Here is a 7,082-nt window from a genome sequence, read left to right as displayed (position 1 = left end):
TTCTTATCAACTCTTCTTAAGCAGTAGGAAACCAAAAATCTGAACTAGCATATTTCTTGGAACAACTACGTTTATCTCTGACCGCCTCAGATGATAGTCACAAATAGTCACTGGGCATTATTAATCTTGCACCAGTCTAATTATTTCAAAGCAAACATGATCACCTAAGTGCTCAAATTTCACTATCCAAGTGAATTCTCATACTGTCGTATCCATGCTGTAAATTAGCAGGCTCATGATATCTATCAATCACTAACTAGATCAATCATCTGATAGATCTCAAATTCTTCTGATGCAAAATGTTCCTAGTCAGAAAACATTTATCCCATTACAGTTCTTATCTACCAATAAGATCAAGTATCCTTTCTAGGTTATCAAACTGATACCAAATTATACTTTAACATGACTATCGTATTGATCTCTAAACTAAGTAAATTTCCATAACCCTCTGAACTACAAAAGACTTCCAGAATAACATTGGAAATATACTTCAACATGTCTAGTCCTGATCATAGTTCACGTCTCCCAGTATAAGTCATCTCGGTGTCTTGATAAAACTCATCTTTCCTTGTCAATTCATTAACTAAATTCCAATTCTTATAGGAAAACTTACCTAAGTAATTCCTTTACTTTGATTTCCTCATTCCTCAAGTTAATCAAGATCCTAATGATTAACTGTATCTCTTGATAGAATCAAACAATACTGGTCAAACCTCGTGGTTCTCCCCCAGTATCACGTGCGAAATCTATCCGTCCAGAATATACACTTGTCGAGGAATTCTTTCCAAGACTATTCTATCCACGAAAATCAAAACCATATCTCTGATGAAGTCAGTCGATAACTCGTCACACCCCTTGTTACTAACCCAACACCAAGAATAATTCCAGAAGACTAAAATAAATTCTGAATATTCTCCTGATAGTTATACCCATTGCTATGACTGTACATACATCGAGACTGAGGTAAGTCTTCCTATTATGTCAAACTGGAACATAAGAATTCTTCCAGAGTACACCGACATAATGTCGTACTTACGATACCATCTCAAAACCCGACAGTCATCAGCATCCTGACATAACTCACCCCTAAGTCTCTGATAAATCATTACTAAGCCACATTACTATCCGGACCGAAATCACTGGTCAAGGAAAACTTTCATAATTTCACAGAAACACAACTCAAATCCCGAGTCTGCAAGCATCTGAATATTCAATCCAGTTGAATACCAATTCAACTAAACTCTTGGATTAAATCCTCAAAATCCCAAATCAAAAACCGCAACTTATCTGCTCAGAATGATTACTTGTCAAAGAAAATCTCTTTCAAGACTAATTCTGACCGCAGAACATATGTATCTCGATTAGACGATAACTAAATCTTGATGTCACAACTGGTATCTATCCAATCCAAATTCATACCTCGCTGTGATTGTTGCCAAATCCCCAGACTGAGTAGTCTTCCCTATATAGTCCTTGGAGCACAAAGGTCTCCAAAGAACCTCTGAAGTATGAAAACTTCCAAAGCAATTTTGACTAAGGGTCGCGCCTCCTCACGTCTAGTCCAGGTCACAGTCCACAACTCTCGGTATTACTTGACCTGGCATCTTGATGAAAATCTATCATCACAAAGCAACAACCTAAAGAGGTCAAATCAGGCAACTGTTCTAAGGAAACCCGCCTAGAACAAACACTCAAGCCCCCTGATGAATCGCATCACCCATGGCATTATCCATAGTCAATTGATTAACTAGGTCATCCCAGGAAAAACACCTAGTATTAATCAACTGAAAATATGCATAATTCAATTCTTAATTATACACATGTTTAAACGAATAACCGATCCTTAATTCAATATAATCAAGATAATCCAAAAGATTACAATACTTGAACCACCAATCCAGGTTCTAATACAATCTTTATTACAATCCCATGTAATACGTAAAGTAATTAAAATATTACAATTTAAAGATGTACAATACAACCATGACTGAGTACATGAAATAACTGCAAATACATCTGATTCAACTGATTACAACAGAAATACTGTTTACAACAAACTTAATACAGTATTTAAATTCTTTGGAAATCTTTTATTCCATCTACTGATCTTGAACATGAAGTTTCCCATCTGCTACTCATGTCAGCAGACCTTCTTCATCACAAGATATAAAAGATTAAATCTTGCTTATCTACCGGATCCTTCCAATATTGTTGGGTACCTTATCTGGTAGATGAGACAAGATTTCCCTGACAATCTCTCCAATTACAAGTGAAGAGTCTTCCGGGGTGGCTTCTTTGGTCGACGTATAATGGATGTATACATGTCACACATTCCATTCAACCCTGAGAAGCGCCTGACGTTGAAAACTGGATCTTCTCTTCCAGCTCCATCCTGCTGGGATCCACATAATACGAACTTCTGCTGCCAACCTTGGCAAAGACGATCTTGGAAAAGCCTAGATATCCTGTTATTCAATTCCTGATACTGTTATCGTCATTGAATCCAACTTGCAATCCTACAAAGGATAACTCAAAATCAATACTATGTCCCAAAAGAATTTTATTGCATGCTCTGATAGCATAAATGTAGTGACCCGTACCATGATCACCTACTAATCAGAACTTAAGCATGCAATTAAACAATATCTAAATCAGAGTAACTGTGGAATTAAAATAATTCAAATACCAGGTAAGCAAAACCTAGTGGTCAACCCTGCTATCCAGCCTTGGTCATCACCTAGCCTCCTTGTCCCCGGGAGAACTACCTTCAACTGCCCCATGTAATAGGGCATCCAACCAATAGAAAACAACCGGAAGTGAGCCTAAAATGCTCAGTACGAGAGTATGAGTATACACTATTATATGTGCATGAATGCAAATGAACTGGGTACCAAGACACTCAGGTCAAGAAATTAGCTTATAAACCGGGCCCAGGGTATATAGCACGTTGCGCCGTTGCATCAGGAGGTGGCTCCTATACCCAATGGATAATGGTGACCTAATACTAGTACAAGTGTCCAACCATAATGGTGACCTAACACAAGACATATGTATCCAACCATCTACAACTCGTAGGATGAGCGTCATACTACAGGATACCTCTAAGGTAAAGGCTCAATATGCTCATGTATGCAACATATAGTAATGACATGCTGTATAAAGGAATATAAAACATGCAATCACATAATCCATGAAAATACATATTACATGCATATTCAATCTGGATATCTCGAATAATACTTCCGTACCTTACTAAGGTAGATTCTAGAAGCTCCCATCTAGGTCCAAGCCTACCATGCAGCACTACAATGCATAAATACCATGCATTATCTATCATGCCAAACATCGCCTAACAGGCTCTAAAAGACTAAATTAAACTATAGTCTACTCCCTACTTATTATAGGGAACTAGAGACATACCTTCTTCCGTCGTCAACCCGCTGATGTCGTATGCCCCAGAGCCTGGGCATAGCCTAGCTACGACCCCTGGATGCCTCGCCAGAGCTTCTCCGCTCGGCTGCTACTACGGACACTGTCCGCTATAAAAATACTAATTCCAACTCCAACTCTTAAAGAAAGAGTCCCAAAGTCCTTAAAATAAAGAATAATGGGAGAGGAGAAGAAATTGAACGATTCAAATGAGGCAATCTCGACCCCTATTTATAGGCGGAGTTCGGATCATTCGAACCCCTCTTCGAACGGTCCGAACCTTGCATGAAGTCCACTTTACATGAAGGCCAAGTTCGGATGGTCAGAAACCTCTTTGGATTGTTCGATCCCACTCATGCGAGACATTTGTTCAAACCTTTTTGACACTTGTGCATAATGCACTTCAGACGGTCGGATCCTCCCCTTCGGATCGTACGATCTAGTCATGTGACGTCAGCCATGACATCATCTCCTACACGATATTGAGACACCTGTCTTTGGTGAGTTCGGACCGCCCGTCTCACCACCCCCCCCCCCCCCCCCCCGAACACCATTCCAGCCTCCGAACTGTCCTGGTTCGGACCCTCCGAACTGCCCGAGCCCAATAAGCCCATTAACCATTTTTCGGGCATTCTAGACCCAAATATTTGGTCCATTAGATCTTATTAAAATCCCTTAATATTGATTTATTAAATCTAAACATGATTATCAACTTAATTTTGTAAAATGGAATCGGACTACTATAGGTACTCAAGTCCAAGCTATAAGCAGATAATCATCATATCACTTATTTCTCACTAAAAGCCTTAACTAGACTAATAGATACTCACTGAAGCTAATCAGAGTCTAGACTGATACATGTGTCTGTCGTAGTCCTTTGATGGCGATGACATCAAACTCAAGGCACAACTCCGCTACGATCCTGGTAGCGTTCGCTATCAACTGGCCCTCAAGACGATGCCCGGAAGTCCTCCGAAACCACCATAGGTGAGATATAGAAGATTGAATTTGTGAGAAAATGTGAAGCCATCGGTCCCTATTTATAGACAACGATCGGAACTACCAATCCCATGTTCGGAGCTTCCAATCTCTAGCCACCAAACGCGTGTCCCTGATTGGGTAACGCATTGCTGTCGGCGGAGTTTGGAGCTTCCGATCTATCTCACGTGAATTCACTAATCAGAAAGCCCATACTTTCTTATCCAAAGACGATCGAACCTTCCGATCTTGAGTTTGGAGCTTCCAGACTCACCCTCTGCCTCCGAAGTACAACGTTGCTTCCGAACCAGTTCGGTGCTTCCGATATGCTCTTCGGAGCTTCCGAGCTGTCCAATGACTTGAAGCCCTTGGAACCATTTCTGATCATTCTGAATCCGATTTTCAACTCCTTAAATCTAATTATAAATCCCTTAATCATGTTTAAGAAGTTGATTAACTTAATTATGAATCAAACTACTACACTTTTTATGTGATATCTCATTGATGTAAATTAGAATTATTGAATCTGTGAATCTAACATATGTTTATTTACTAACAAGTTTTGTTCTTTCTGCTAGAGGATGTACCACTCACTATTTATCTCAAAGAAAACAAGTCTTCATCGAATCCCAACTAATTACATGTTCTGAATTGCATGTTCTCTTTCTTATATATATATATATATATATATATATATATATATATATAAACTTTAAATAAATTTTTCTAAATTTATAAGTTATTTTGTTTTAAAATTTTATGTGTGTGTTTAAATGAGTCTCTTTTATGCTTTGATTATGGTAAAAACTATTAAAACTAAGATAATAATGTCACACTTGAAGCATTACCAAATCTAAGAACAAAACACACATTTTTGGGTTACCACAGATCAAAATCACGTGAAAAATTATAATTTCATGAAAATCGACGTAAAAAACAAAGAAACCCTCCATCGTGCATCGTTGAAACCCTCCATCTCCCCATATCTGTTCCCTCTCTTGAAGAAACATTTAGGTATATATTTTTCTCAATTCCTCTATTCCATTTCACAGTGTTTTTTGTTGGAGAACGCGGCGATCAGATCAATTAGGATTGATACCCGGTGCAGCGGAATTTTAAAATTTTTATATGGAACGATTCCATAATGGGTATCAACCTTACGATTAAATTGTGTGTGTAAAAATTAAATAACGATTATAAAATTTTTACCTTTAATCTCGAATCGAGATTTTGGACACCAACAGATTTTCTGCTCTTGTTGTATATCCCTGGAACTGATGGACGAACTGTTCTTCAATCAGGTCCACGAACGGATAATTAATCCCTCTGATAGATTGCACTAGAAAATCTATCAGAAGTTTCTACGAAGAGAATTAACGAATTTGATCCATTAAACCAGACTGTAATTCAAAATCACAGGCTGGATTTTACCGAGTAGAGAGGGAGGGGGGGGGGGGGGGCGGCCACTATTGATAGAAAATACTTAGGTTTTTGAAAATTGTGACCTGTTGTGTGTAATTTCTGTACTGCAATAACTTATTTATAATGTAGGCCACTAACAGCTTAGGGCCCATTAGTCATAAGTTCAAGCCCGACAAGCAAAGCCCGCATGTTCACAAATTAATATAAAATTCATCGTGACTCCGATTGATAAACCGATTTCACCAATGTGCACAGAAACCATTTCTGCACCTTTTAAAGTCAAGATAAATTTTTCTGAATCCGAATTCAGTGATTTCCAAAAATGCCCATCCCTATGTCATTTTAGGAAATCTTACTCCTCTACTCATAATTAAGAAGTCCAATTTCTTTGTTCATTAAATTTAACTCTTTAAATTTAACTATCTCAACGGGGATTAAAAATCCATTACTCTGTGTGACCCTAAATGGTTCAGGGATACAGCTAGCCGTGGGCTCACAACTCCTTGTGACTCGGAACAACAATTTCCGACTTGCCCATCGAATCATGGTATGAGCGCCTAGCAACATCGCCCCATGATTCCCTAGGTATCACTGATAGTGCCTACAAGAACCAATAGATTTTGGTTAGCGTACAATACGGTCCCTTCATCCATATATCCCGATCGAATCAACAACCATTGGTATATCGAGAGTCGCTCGAGATTCGATAACTATGCAATACATCTTGAAGATCAAATAGTGACATCGCATGTGCTACTAAGAAACCATTTCTTAAATCACATCATGTACTCTGGCCAGAGATTCGTCACACTAATATCTCCTCAGATCGCATAGGATATCCACACTCGCAAGTATGTGGTGAATCCTTGACAACAAAGCATCGACTCCTATATGTGTTGTAACTGTACCCAATCCCGACACCTGATGACCCCAATAGAGTCGGTAAACGAGTCAAAGCACAGTACTAGCATATAGAGTCTCAATGATGTTTCAAGTAGTAAGGACTAATGGTGTACAACCAAAACCGCGGACTTTATCCACTCGATAAGTGATAACCACTTGGAAAGTCCGGATAGGGTAGTTCGATCATTCATCGTATGAATATCCATTTGCATGCTTCGAACATCTCCATGTTCCTTACCAATGAAACGTGGTACTCTATATCGCAAATGCTAGTCTCAAACTCGAGCGATCCTTATCCTTATTATCGGACGGCTCAATCGACTAGGAACAGTTTAGAATATACAGTGACT

This window comes from Henckelia pumila, chromosome 2 (assembly GCF_033568475.1).
Source record: "Henckelia pumila isolate YLH828 chromosome 2, ASM3356847v2, whole genome shotgun sequence".
Taxonomy (NCBI): Eukaryota; Viridiplantae; Streptophyta; class Magnoliopsida; order Lamiales; family Gesneriaceae; genus Henckelia; species Henckelia pumila.
This window is presented reverse-complemented; position numbering follows the sequence as displayed.